The sequence below is a fragment of the Bos grunniens genome, chromosome 28 (genome assembly GCF_055505025.1).
Source record: "Bos grunniens cultivar Pamir isolate PY7600 chromosome 28, Bosgru_T2T1.0, whole genome shotgun sequence".
NCBI lineage: Eukaryota > Metazoa > Chordata > Mammalia > Artiodactyla > Bovidae > Bos > Bos grunniens.
In genome coordinates this window covers 44,564,671-44,577,936 of record NC_141192.1, presented here as the reverse complement: position 1 = coordinate 44,577,936, position 13,266 = coordinate 44,564,671, and the positions used below count along the sequence as shown (strand labels likewise).

The 13,266-nt window shown below is 44.9% G+C and overlaps 1 long non-coding RNA gene and 1 pseudogene across 1 annotated transcript; both read right to left on the bottom strand.

The window, feature by feature from the left end:
• Positions 1 to 230: 230 nt before the first annotated feature.
• LOC147343284 (uncharacterized) lies at positions 231 to 5,697 on the bottom strand. The gene is made up of 3 exons (XR_015156704.1): positions 5,466 to 5,697; positions 5,136 to 5,335; positions 231 to 477 (listed from the first exon to the last, which is right to left on the bottom strand). It is a non-coding gene; the product is annotated as an uncharacterized LOC147343284 (long non-coding RNA).
• A 4,350-nt stretch (positions 5,698 to 10,047) lies between these two features.
• On the bottom strand, positions 10,048 to 10,634 carry LOC147343283 (mitochondrial import receptor subunit TOM20 homolog pseudogene; annotated as a pseudogene).
• Between the last annotated feature and the right edge of the window lie 2,632 nt (positions 10,635 to 13,266).

The window sequence follows — 13,266 nt, the reverse complement described above, 5'->3', positions numbered from 1 at the left end:
GCACAAGAAATCCAGGGCAAAAAGGACTCCGTGCAGACTCCTGTCTGCTCTACAGGCTGCTGGAGTAGGTGGGGGTGGGAGGGGCATTGCAACACAGTCAACAAAATAGAAATCCCTCCAATAAAGTGCACACAACCATCTGAAGGACAAAGACTGACTACATATGACCCACTAACGTTGGGAAAAGAAAACCCTTATATTTAGTCAACATGAGGTCACAAGAAACTTAATTGAAACTTGCATGTTACAATTTATTCTGAGAGACAACGTGAGTGGGTGAGAGTTATATTTTATTCGCCCATTTGGCGTTTCAAATCAAAAATCTAAATCCACTTCTGGGCTGTTCATCCAGGAACGGGTGAGGGGATGAATACAGATGCCAACAACCACAACAACCAGCGCAAAAACAGTCACAGTGATGACCGTCTCCACAAAGGCCGCCCAGGGCTCATCTTCATCCGTTGCAATACAGAGGATCTAGAAGAGCGACAAACCCGAGAAAGCCCTGCATCAGTTGGAGTTTTTAACCTTTGGTTCAATACGCTTTGTCTTGTGGTCAGAACTGAAAGGGCTGAGGCTGCTTTATTTTAAAAGTCGTGTTGATGACTTATTAAAAGAAGCTATATCCGATCTTTCGGGTGAGAGGATCCTGCAGAGTAATTTCTGTTCTACTTAGCATTTATATAGCTCCAGGGAGCACTATAGGGTTATTAATACACTTCTTGGGCTTTCAAAGCAATTTACACTCTTTCTGGACATAACTCTTTTCCAAGGGGCTGGGGGGATGAGATGGGGATGGGGATGGCCAAGGAGTCAGGTGGCTTGAGTCTCTGACTTTGGGGCATCAATTTGCTATTCCTGCTGAGGGTAGGCCCTGGGCTCAGAAATCAGCATCCTTGGCAGCATTGTCTTCACCTGTGAAGCACAGCTCTTGGGTCACCTGTGTGCCCTCTGTGAGACAGGCCACCTCCTGGATAAGAGGCACAGAAAGAAGGTGGGGACGCTTATGGATACCCTAGACAACATGGGGGACTGTGTTTTGCCCTCCTCTGGCACTGACCTTCTCCTTGAGGCCACTCCTCCCCCTCCTCTGTCTGGGACACTCAGGACCTCAGGTCCCCAGTGTTTTCCCAGAATCTCTCACTGGGCTTCCCCATCCCCAGGGACAGTTGGCTGGGCCCTTTTCCCTTCTCCTGAGACTGGAGCCAAATGCCTACAGCTGAAGACAAACAGTGCACAGGACCCTGGGGGAGCCACGGAGGACAACCACTAATTGGGCCTGCAGCACGAGTGGCCTCCCTCCCCCTGACCCACTCCCTCCAGGCCAGGGGCAGAGAAGGGAGCAGGCAGGGAAAAGCCTGTAGTGGCGGCCCTGTGCAAACCTAGTGTGTCAGTTAAGAGGGGATCCCCTTCCTCCCACTGAGCCAAAGGAGGGTGCTTCTAAAGGAGTTACCTCTCAAGGCTGGAGCCCCCTGCTGTGCAGGACAGCAACAGGGTGGTCCCTGTAAGCCCAGGGCCATTCGGGCTGGGGGCACCCTGACAGAGATGAGGGAGTACAGCTGAAGGAGCAGCATTCTGCAGTGTCCCAAGTGCCCTGGGTGGGGATGGGGGAGCTTATGCAGGAGCAGATGGCTGAGGGCAGGGAAGGGTCATGGACTGCAGGCTAGTTCAGTCTGGTGCAGGCTAGTTCAGTCTGGTGCAGGCTGGATGTGTCCTCTGGGTGGAGCAGAAACTACAGAGCATGGTAGGGCCTGAGCTCTCCTGCCGCCCTGTGTGCCAGGTCAGGGGGCCCATCCCAAGAAATAGGAAGATGGAGGGCCAGAGTGATCCCCGCTACTATGGGGTGCTCTTCAAGGAGCCCGCAGTAGCCATTGCTGCCACACAGAGCCTCCCGCGCAGCACGGTGTAAGCCCCCAAGTGGGGGCTGCCCCAGACGGGGCTGTAGCAGCGACTTGTCCAGGAGACATTCCTCTTTCCTTCCTCCTCCACTCTGCAACCACGTGACTCACATAACCTGATCTCTTACCTTCTGCTTCAGGGAGTAGAGTTGAGTCCTAGGTGTATATTTGGGTATCTTGTTTAGATCCTAATGTGATAACAAGTCCTGTTTAACACTGTCAGTTTTAATATCCATAAAATGTATACTTTTGGAATTTGAATGTATACATTTGACATTTGTAAAGTAACTTTATATTATGTCTCATTACAATTTCTGTTTTATTACAAAATAATACATGTTTTCCAAACATTTTTAAAAAATGTTATTGAGAGAAGGACTCGATAAATCTGTCCTTTTGAACAACTATGGTTTTTAAGAAGGGAAATATGAACTGAAATCCCACCATTAAGAAGTAACCGTGACTAAGCTTTGGAATAGTTACTTTCCAAGCATAATTGAGTGTATGTATGCTCACATGCGTGTGTGTACAGAGATGTGACCATACTTCATCTGGTGTATTGTGTGTAACCTGCTCTTCTTTAATGACATTACATCGTAAATTCTTTCCATGGAATTCTTCTGCAGCTCTGTTTCTTGGTGGCATTGTGTTGGACAGCGCACAGATGGGGAAACCCACTTGGAAAGGTCTCATTGTTTCCCTAAGAGGGTGGCTGTTATTTGAAGTTAGTTTGTGAAAGGAGCTTTCCCTCAGAGACCTCAAACCGTGATGTCTATAAACCTGAAATCAGAGTTCTTCCTGGTGCTTTAGGGAGCCCAGGACATAGAGGTGGAGGGCATGGGCCAAGGCAGCAGGAACAGCATCAGCTTGGGAAGGTGGGACCTCAAAACCTGGACATGTGTGGAAAAGAAAGTTGAAGGTTTGTCTGGGCTGGGGCCAGAAGTGGCCCCTGAGAGGCTGGCTGAGCTCTTCAGGAAGGCTGAGTAGGAGGCCAATAACAGGAAGGCTGGGGTCAAACCAGGCAGGGGCTCTCCAATCCCCAAGCATGGAACCAAGTGAGGCTCTGTGGGGTTCCCAGGCACAGAGGCCTTTCTGCTCCCCATTTTTTGTAGGCAAGACTCCAGCCATGATGATCATTATGATCTTCCCTGAGTTCCAAAGAGTGAATTTAAACAGTTGCTAATCAAAGAAGCAGCAGCCAAGAAATCACCTGATGCAAGATTAAATTGACCAGAGAAGCTCATCAAGATTAGAAGATCAACCATCTGAGGTTAAGGGTCTACAGGCCTTGCTCACACCTTAATCTTGTCAGAGTCGCCCACCTTGGACCCACTGGTATAAAAGCCCTCATCAAGTTCCCTGGAGTTGTGACACATAGTTTTTCAAGGCAGAAACCTGGTGTATTCCCCTTTGCCTGTCAAAGCGGTAAAGCTATCCTTTTCTACTTCACCTAAAGATTGAACTTGATTTGGCACCTGTGTACAGAGACTCTGAACTTTCTATATCTCACTCACTCCTGTGTACAGAGACTCTGAACTTTCTATATAACACTCACTCCATAACCTCTCTGAGCTCCATGTCAGGAGCTGGCTACACTCTGATGACAGAAAACCTCACCAGTCCCCACAAAACCAACAGTCCAGTGACAAGGATTTCTTTATAATTGGATCAATTCCATCAAAGAAGTTTGAATAAACTGCTGTGGGAGGAGGGGACCATGGAAAATGTGGAAAGCATCAGATGGGGTGACTCCTGAGTAAAGCTGGGACGTGGGTGGCAGGTCACACTGTCTAGCACGGATGGTGAGTGTGGCCAGTGGCTTGGAGTGGTGGGTCTCAGTGTTTGGGGAGGAGAGGGAGAAAGTTCCAAAAGTCAGATTTGATTCTGTCCTTAAGTGAAAGTGAAGTCATTCAGTCGTGTCCGACTTTTTGCAACCCCATGGACTGTAGCCTACCAGGCTCCTCTGTCAGTGGGATTTTCCAGGCCGTAGTACTAGAGTGGATTGCCATTTCCTTCTCCAGCCGATCTTCCCAACCCAGGGATGGAACCCAGGTCTCCTGCATTGTAGACAGACGCTTTACCATCTGAGCTACCAGGGAAGTCTCTTATTAGCTGTAAGAGAGTGGACATATGCGGGCTTTGTAGTCAGGCTCATTAAAACTTAATTGTTTAGCTCTGGTCCTGAGAGCTAGGTAACCTCAGGGAAATCCCCTTGCTGAGTGCCCACTCATGGCCCATCTGTGAAAGCAGGGATCAGACCTGACTCTCCAGGCTGTGCTGTGGCCCCGGGAAGCCCTGGCTTCCTCTGTCTACCTGCACCCCAAAACCAGCTCCCTTGGAAGACAGCCCTGTTCATACCCTATAGATACAAGGAGAGAAGTACTGCCTCCAGAGGATTGGTGAGCACCCAGTACAAGGCTCTGTCACACGGGAGTGTGGACTGAAACAGTGAAGGTTGGTGGAATTACATCAGGTGTAAAATGTAGGGAAAGCATGTCAGTTGTCAATTACAAATTGGCACTTACCAAGAGCATTACCAACGACTGGACAACAAAGGCATTTGCCATCTGCCTCTATGGAGACTGAACCCCAAGCTGCTATAGCTGTGGACCTTCAACACCCCCTGAGGGAGTTCAGGCTGGAGTGAGGTGCTCTGTGCTCCAGGGAATCTGGTGGGATGGGTCTTTATATAGTTGGATGTTTTTAGGAACAGATTTTATGATCTCAATCCTTGCATCTCCTCATATCTAGAGAAGCACTAAATCCCTTCATGGTGACATCAGATCCTCATGACTAACAAAAACCATTTGTAAAATGAATGTTTCATGGTATTGAATTCCCCTTTTACCAAAACCTTATATATTGTCTTTCCCCCACTGCCTCTTTGGAGCAGTCTCACAGAGCTATCTGAGATGCTGCCTCCTGGGCTGTGGTCCTCATTTTGCCCCAAATAAAACTTAACTCACAACTCTCAAGTTGTACATCTTTTTTTAGTCGACATGGTTAAACATGAAATCTCTGTTTATTTCAATTGTACAGTCAATTGTAATTATTTTCATTTGACTTCAGAAATCTTTCCAAACCACAACCTAACGTCTTCTCAAACAATTGATAACAATCTCTAACTATAAGAGGCTAAAAGGGTAACTTTTTCATGGCCGGTTAAGGAGCATCATAGAGATGTCTGTGTTTCTTAAGAGAACAGACCTCCAGGACTGTTACCTGGATTGACCTTACCTGTTAGCATCAGCCATCTGGGAGCCAGGAGTTTTGGTAATGTGGCATTAAAAATTCTTTTCTTCTCAACCCTTCATTTACTGTGGGATTCAGGCATAGTAGCCCAGCTCCCTTAGAAAAGGGTTCTGGTGGCAGCCTGGGTTCTTTTCAAAAGTGTGTGGAGTCTGTCCTCACAGCTGGCTGTGAACCGCTGGGAGAGTCTGTAACAAGACAGAACTTGAATGTTTGCAGGCCCTTTGCTGAGGAGGCCGGGACAGAAAAGACTGTGATCTAGACCAGAAGGGTGAACACAGTGCCTCTTTGAGGGGTACCCCCAGGCTTCCCTCGTACCTCAGCTGGCAAAGAATCCACCTGTAACGCATGAGACCCTGGTTTGATTCCTGTGTCGAGAAGATCCCCTGGAGAAGGGATACCACTCCAGTATTCTTGGGCTTCCCCTGTGGCTCAGCTGGTAAAAAATCTGCCTGCAATGCAGGAGATCTGGGTTCAATCCCTTGGTTGGGTCACAAAGAGTTGGACACGACTGAGTGACCTTCACTTTCACTTTCCACTTTCCTGCAGCCCAGTCTCGGACCACAGCCTCCCCCCCCCCACCCCCCAGCCCCGCCACTGTAAACAGTATTGACTCTAGCACCTCTGTGAGGTTTATGGAGGTTGGTGCAGAAACAATGAGGAGGACTCGTCTTAAGAAAAGGAGCAAAAACTATCTTCATTTAGAAACATTTCCTCACATACACAAGCATACAAACACGTTGCAGAGTCCATCTGGGAGTGCGGCAGAGCCCTCCAGGGGTCCCAGCATCTCCAGGAGAGTCATAGGGCTATGACTCGGCCACAGCTGCCTTAAGCCCTCGGGCCTCCAGCGATCTCCCCCCTGCCCATGGCTCTCACACCTTCATGCTTCCTTGAGTTTCAGTGTCAGATAAAGCAAGAAGCTCTGTGGTTTACTCTGGATCTCAGTATCCCCCTCTATAAAGTAAGGAGTTGGAACGTGGCCTTTTATAAAGTGTCTGAAACATGTTTGGCTCTCGGTAAACTTGCTCCTGTGTCTATTTCTTAGACATCTTGCCTGAATTCCTGACTAGTTCCCCAAAATTCTGGAACAAAATTTTATTTCAGCTAAGCATTAGAAGAAGAATTGTACCCTTCTTCCTATGGTGTAAAAACAGCCCCCAGAAGACAGCAAGGACCATTGGGAGCATGAATATTGGGGCTCCACTGAAGACTTGTTTATTATAGAAAATGACCAAACCCAACTGAAGTCTTAAATAGCTAACCAGGAAAGATTGGTAAAATGAAGGTATCATTATGTGGAGGGATACACTGCAACGATCAGACTCCTTTTAAATGCTATCAATAGATTTTCATAACATACTGCTAAGTAAAAGACACAGGCTACAGAACTGTATTTTCCATAGCATTTCATTTTTATAAAATGATATACTTCTACTCATGGGAAGCATGTCTGCCAAATGTGATGAAATGGGCCATATTCTTGTTTCTTGTCTGTGTTTCCCACATGATTGCAGCATAGCAGTGCCCCAGGCTCACCTTGTCCCACTCCTTTCCTCTGTCTAACCCCACTTCAGATTTTTATCATCAAGCAGCTGAGCTATTGTGAGATGGTTTCAGGCTCGTGCTTGTGTATTTAGAAACAGTGGGCCTTCTCACCTCTTATGTGGTGACTAGGAGAATGATTACTATCTCCATTCTATGGCTCTGATAATTCTTCAGGAAATTGAGCTGAAAATTTAATGTCAAGTGGCTTTGAGAAGAGTGTTTTTACTGGAACTCACTGCTTTGACTTCTGAGATGTGAAGCAACGTTGTTCTACTCAGGAAAGAGTTTTCTGAGACTGTTAAGTCATCACATATGGTTCAAACAGGAGGGGACGACATACACAGGTGATCCTGAACATCAGTTGTCTTTATCACAGCCTTCTTGCATCCAGACAGGTCGATAGTGGTTGAAACAGCTTCCTAAGGAGCAGTTGGTTTCATCTGCAATTCTGATCAGCATCAGGGCAGCTGAGAAATAAACGTCAAATTATAATTAAGAGTGGTGGCTGAAATGATCCCCCAAATTTATATTGTTTTACTACCAATAATAATGTTAAATTAAAAATTGACTTTTGTATTTAATTTTATAGTCCGCAAACATCACCCACCCCCACCCCACATCCCCTGACTTAGGTGCCCACTAACCTACTTCCTATCTCTATAGACACTGCATATAAATGGAATCATATAATATATGGTCTTCTGTAACTGACTTCTTTCGCTTAAGTGCATGATGTTTATGAGGTTCATCCATGTTGTTACACGTGTCAGTTATTCATTCCTTTTTATTGCCGAATAATAGTCCATTGAATGAATAGGCTACTTTTATCAGTTGAATGCTTGGATTGTTCCTACTTTTTGGCTATTATGAATAATGCTGCCTCAAACATACATGTACAATGTTTTTGGTAGATTTGTGTTTTCATTTCTCTCAGAAATACGCCCAGGAGTGGAACTGCTGGGTTATATGTAAACATGTTGGACATCTTGAGGAACTGCCAGATTGCTTTGCCAAGTGGCTCCGCTGTTTACATCCCCACCAGCGATGTAAAATGCTCCAACATCTCCATGTCCTCACCAACACTTCTATTGTCTTTTTCATTACAAAACACCCCCCACCCGCCCCCCGGCAACAACAACCAGATCATCAATTTTCTGACTTCAACTGGGTGTCCTCATGATACTGAAAGTCAGCCTCTGTACACTGGCACTGAACTGAATCTCAGAGAAAGAGTTTGGGTGAAGTAGGAAAAATAGCTGTCAACTAAAAAGATGTGCTATGTGAGAGTTGGGAGTTAAGTTTTATTGGGGGCAAAATGAGGACTGCAGACTGGGAGACAGCACCTCTGATAGCTTGAGAGACTGACCCAAAGAGGCATTTGGGGAAAGTCAATTTATAAGATTTTGGTGAAGAGGGAGTCCAGTGCAATCAAAAGAGGGAGTTCAATGCAATCAAACACTTACTTTACAAAAGGTTTTCTGCTAGTCATGAGGAGCTGATGTTACCATGAAGGGATTTAGTGCTTTTCTAGATATGAGGAGATTCAAGGATTGTGATCACAAAATCAGTTCCTGAAAAAACCAATTCCACCAGTTTCCCTGGAGCACAGAGTGACTCACTCTCCACACTGAATTCCCTTCAGGGAATGTTGAAGGTCAGCAGCTGCAGTAGCACAGGCAGATGGAAATGTCCTTATTGTTGTTCAGTCACTGGAAAATGCTCTTGGCAAGTGCCTGTTAGTAATTGACAGGCAAGTGCCAATTTGTAATTGACATGACTTTACTGCTTTGCTAGGCGAGTGGGGCCACAGCGGGGTGATACTCTCAAAACTGTCCCAATCCAGGGGGTTTGTGAGGAGTCTTAGAATCAAGGAGTGGGATTGCTGATAAAGGTCAGGGTGCATGCAGAGACTGCATCCCTTCAATTCAGAAATCATTTGGCATCACGTGGTTTCGTGATGGGCTTCTGTGGTTTTCAAGGTTTTTGAACTGTGTGACCCTCTCTATAGAACAAAGAATGCTTCATCAAATAGTTATTATCTTCCATTTGGTGGGGGGTTCAGTATCTGCAAAACAGCTAAAAATATTGTTATGTGTGTTTAACAATATTTTGTTAAAGCCAGGGGAGCCAGGACCCTGCCCCAAGATGTACCACTGTTTCCTGACTCCTCCTCTCTTCTCTCCACATCCCCTCCCTTTCCTGATTAGCAAGTGTTTGAACCTGGCCTTTGGAACTCAGGGAAGGTCATGGAGTCTGTATGAAACATATTTTCTACAAACAAGAAACTGAGGACAAAGAAAGGCTTCCATACGCAGAGCCCCACAGAGTCCCGCTTGCTTTCATTGCCATTCGATTACATTCTGACAGTAAGTACCTGGAGTTGGCACAGATACCACAGGTTTAAGCGCTCAGTCTCACAAGATTGCTTCCACTTCACACTCCACCTGCACATGGGGTCACCAGACTACTCACATTTCTGCTGTGGTGACTACAAATTTGGGGTTTCCCATGACCTCACTTCAGGTACAATAATTGGCTGAAATAACCCAGAACTCAGGAAACCATTATACTTATGATGACAGTTTTATTTTAAAGGATCAACTTAGGAACAGCCAAGTGGAAGAGATGCACAGGGCAGGGGTAGTGGGGTGCAGTGCTTCCCTGCCCTCTCTAGGTTTGCCGCATTCCCAGCATGTCAGCATGGTCAGAGTCCGGAGCTCTTTTAGCCTCTTTGTTCCGGTGTTTTTATCAAAGTTCATTGACTAGGCACAACTGACTACATCAATGGCCTTTGGTGTTTGAACTCAGTCTCTATCTCCTTTCCCTAGAGGACCAGGGTTAGAAAGTTATTTCTGACTTTCTTTTTTTTTTTTTAATTTAAATTTATTTATTTTAATTGGAGGCTAATTACTTTACTATATTGTATTGGTTTTGCCATACATCAACATGAATCCGCCACGGGTGTACTTTCTAATCATGTGGTTGTTTCCTCTGTCAACAAGTCCCCATGGTGAAGGGCCCACAAAGAGCCACCTCATCGGCATAAATTTAGATCTGATCAAAAAGGCATCATTCTGAATAACAAAAGACACTCTTACCACTCAAGAAATTCCAAAGAGTTTAGAAACCGTAGGCCAAAAACCAAGGGCAAAGACCAAATATATATATTTTTACTTTACCACTGTCATCCTGGTGGGTTTGAAGTGATACCTTTTTTTTTTTCCCCAGTAATTCATAGTGTATTTATAAAATGAAAAGCTCTCTATCAAAATATACTTTTCACTGGGAAAAATAAATAAAACAGACAAATGGATCTATACAAAGTAAAAATTAACTTTGGTAGACTTCACTGTGGAGGTCAGTCCATAATGTGCTTATCTGCCCTTACTCCCCCAGAGCTGATCATCTTCTGAGTTAAGATTTTAAAAATATGTTTTAACTGAGATCATTATGTTGACATTTGTTTCTCATTCCACATCATCTTCAGCCAAGCTCTGAGCACTTACAGTTCTCTGACTAATTGCTGGGAACTTAGTCAGAAGCATCTGGAACGCTGGTGGTGGAAGACTTTGTTGCAACAGTTGCAGTAACTGCTGTGGCTGTCCACACACAGCAATCGCATTTGTCAGATGGTCTACACCCTTCTCATATTCACCTTGAGCTAGTAATTCTTCACCGAGCTGTATTTCTTCTAGAAGGAATTTCTGAACGGCTTCAGCATCTTTAAGGTCGGGTAACTTGGAAAGCCCAGCTCTCTCCTTGGCAAACTTGTTTCTTTCTTCGTTTTCGCAGCCTGTTCTTGAAGTTGGGGTCACTCCGTCTCTTGCGGTCGAAGTAAACGAAGTAAACGCAGTAACCAATGAAAAGGGCCCCGCACACTCCGGTGGCGATGGCGCTGTTCTGACCCACCATCTTCTCTCCACCGAGAGCCGGGTAGGCTGCGGCGCGGCCCGCTAAGAAGCCGTTGACCGAAAAGCCTCGGATCCCAGTGCAAGGCTCAGTCCTGACGCCCGCCGCCCGCCGCCCACCGCGAGGGACGCGGAAAGCTGAAGTGATATCTTTATTGTGCTTCTGATTTGCATTTCCCTAATTGACTGTGTGGATCACAATAAACTGTGGAAAATTCTGAAAGAGATAGGAATACCAGACCACCTGACCTGCCTCTTGAGAAATCTGTATATAGGTCAGGAAGCAACAGTTAGAACTGGACATGGAACAACAGACTGGTTCCAAGTAGGAAAAGGAGTACATCAAGGCTGTATATTGTCACCCTGCTTATTTAACTTATATGCTGAGTACATCATGAGAAACGCTGGGCTGGAAGAAACACAAGCTGGAATCAAAATTGCCTGGAGAAATATCAATAACCTCAGATATGCAGATGACACCACCCTTATGGCAGAAAGTGAAGAGGAACTAAAAAGCCTCTTGATGAAAGTGAAAGAGGAGAGTGAAAAAGTTGGCTTAAAGCTCAACATTCAAAAAACGAAGATCATAGTATCTGGTCCCATCACTTCATGGCAAATAGATGGGGAAACAGTGGAAAGTGTCAGACTTTATTTTTTGGGCTCCAAAATCACTGCAGATGGTGACTGCAGCCATGAAATTAAAAGACGCTTACTCCTTGGAAGGAAAGTTATGACCAACCTAGACAGCATACTAAAAAGCAGAGGCATTACTTTGCCAACAAAGGTCCATCTAGTCAAGGCTATGGTTTTTCCAGTAGTCATGTATGGATGTGAGAGTTGGACTGTGAAGAAAGCTGAGCGCCAAAGAATTGATGCTTTTGAACTGTGGTATTGGAGAAGACTCTTGAGAGTCCCTTAGACTGCAAGGAGATCCAACCAGTCCATTCTGAAGGAGATCAGTCCTGGGGTTTCTTTGGAAGGAATGATGCTAAAGCTGAAACTCCAGTACTTTGGCCACCTCATGCGAAGAGTTGACTCATCAGAAAAGACTCTGATGCTGGGAGGGATTGGGGGCAGGAGGAGAAGGGGACGACAGAGGATGAGATGGCTGGATGGCATCAAGGACTCGATGGACGTGAGTCTGGGTGAACTCCGGGAGTTGGTGAAGGTCAGGGAGTCCTGGCGTGCTGAGATTCATGGGGTTGCAAAGAGTCGGACACGACTGAGCGACTGAACTGAACTGAACTGAAACAAACAAACAAAAAAAAGGATCCTTTGTCCATTTTTTATTGGGTTAGTTATCTTTTTACTGTTGATGGTAAGAATTCTTTATATATTCTAGATGCATGTCCTTTATAGACTTGACAATATTTCCCCCCCTTCTATGGATTGTCTGTTCATTTTCTTGATGCTATCCTTTTTAGAATAGAGTCTTTAATCTTTACGAACCCCAATTCATCTATTTTTTTTTTCTATTGCGTCCTTGTTTTGCTTGTGCTTTTGGTGTCTTATCTAAGAAACGATTGCTTAACTATATTTTCGTCTAAGAATTTAATGATTTTTATCTCTTCATTTAGTTTTATGATCCATTTTGAGTTAGTTTATATGAATTGTGTGTGAAAAAGGTACAACTTCATTCTTTAGCATCTTTTGATATATGACTGTCCCTGCACTATTTGTTGAAAAGTTTATTCTTTTTCCATTGAGTGATCTTGGAACGCTTGTCAAAATCAATTGACTATAAACATAAAGATTTATTTCTAGACTCTCAATTCTATTCCATAGAGGTGTATGTCTATCATTATGTCAGTATCACAGTCTTGGTTATTGTAGCTTTGTAGTAAAATTTGAATTCAGAAAGTGTAAGTCTTCCTAATTTGTTGTTTTGCACTGTTGCTTTTGGCCATTCTGAATCCCTTTGCATTGCCATACAAATTTTAGAATCAACTTGTGAATTTTGACAAAAATTATCAATTGGTATTTTGATAGGAATTATGTTGAATCTGAGGAAGGAGATAGATGAGCTCCAGGTTAGACATTTACAACTGGCCTCCAGTTTGCATTTCATGGGACAGGAAGAAGTAGGCTTCAGGCTAGATACCTACAAGTAGCCTCCTGTTTGCATTTCCTGAAACAAGAGATGGGTTGAAATCCAGTTACAGCATTTATAATCAGACTCCTGTTTGCCCTCCGAAGAGGAAGTTACAACAGAAACAGAGTAAATAGCCAGTCTTTGCCTCTTGTAAACGCCTTAAGGTAATAGTCATGGCAAGGACAAAGAGGGACAAAACCTTGTTCAAGTAAAGGATTAAGGGATCTCCATTTTCCCCCTTTTGGGACAAGGAAGATTCTACACATGCACAGGTGGCTCCTTGTGGGTCAAAAGTTCAGGGCTAATGCCAAGCCATAATGAGTCTTGCTTCTCCCAGAAGCCTTCACTTCGGGATCCATCTTGGTTGAGGGGTACATACGCACCCAAGGAGAAGGTCCTAGGGTAGGTCAGATGTGGGAAAAGAAACCAGATAATTAGCTGCTGCTACTGCTGCTAAGTCCCTTCAGTAGTGTCCGACTCTGTGCGACCCCATAGACGGCAGCCCAACAGGCTCCCTCATCCCTGGGATTCTCCAGGCAAGAACGCTGAAGTGGGTTGCCATTTCCTTCTC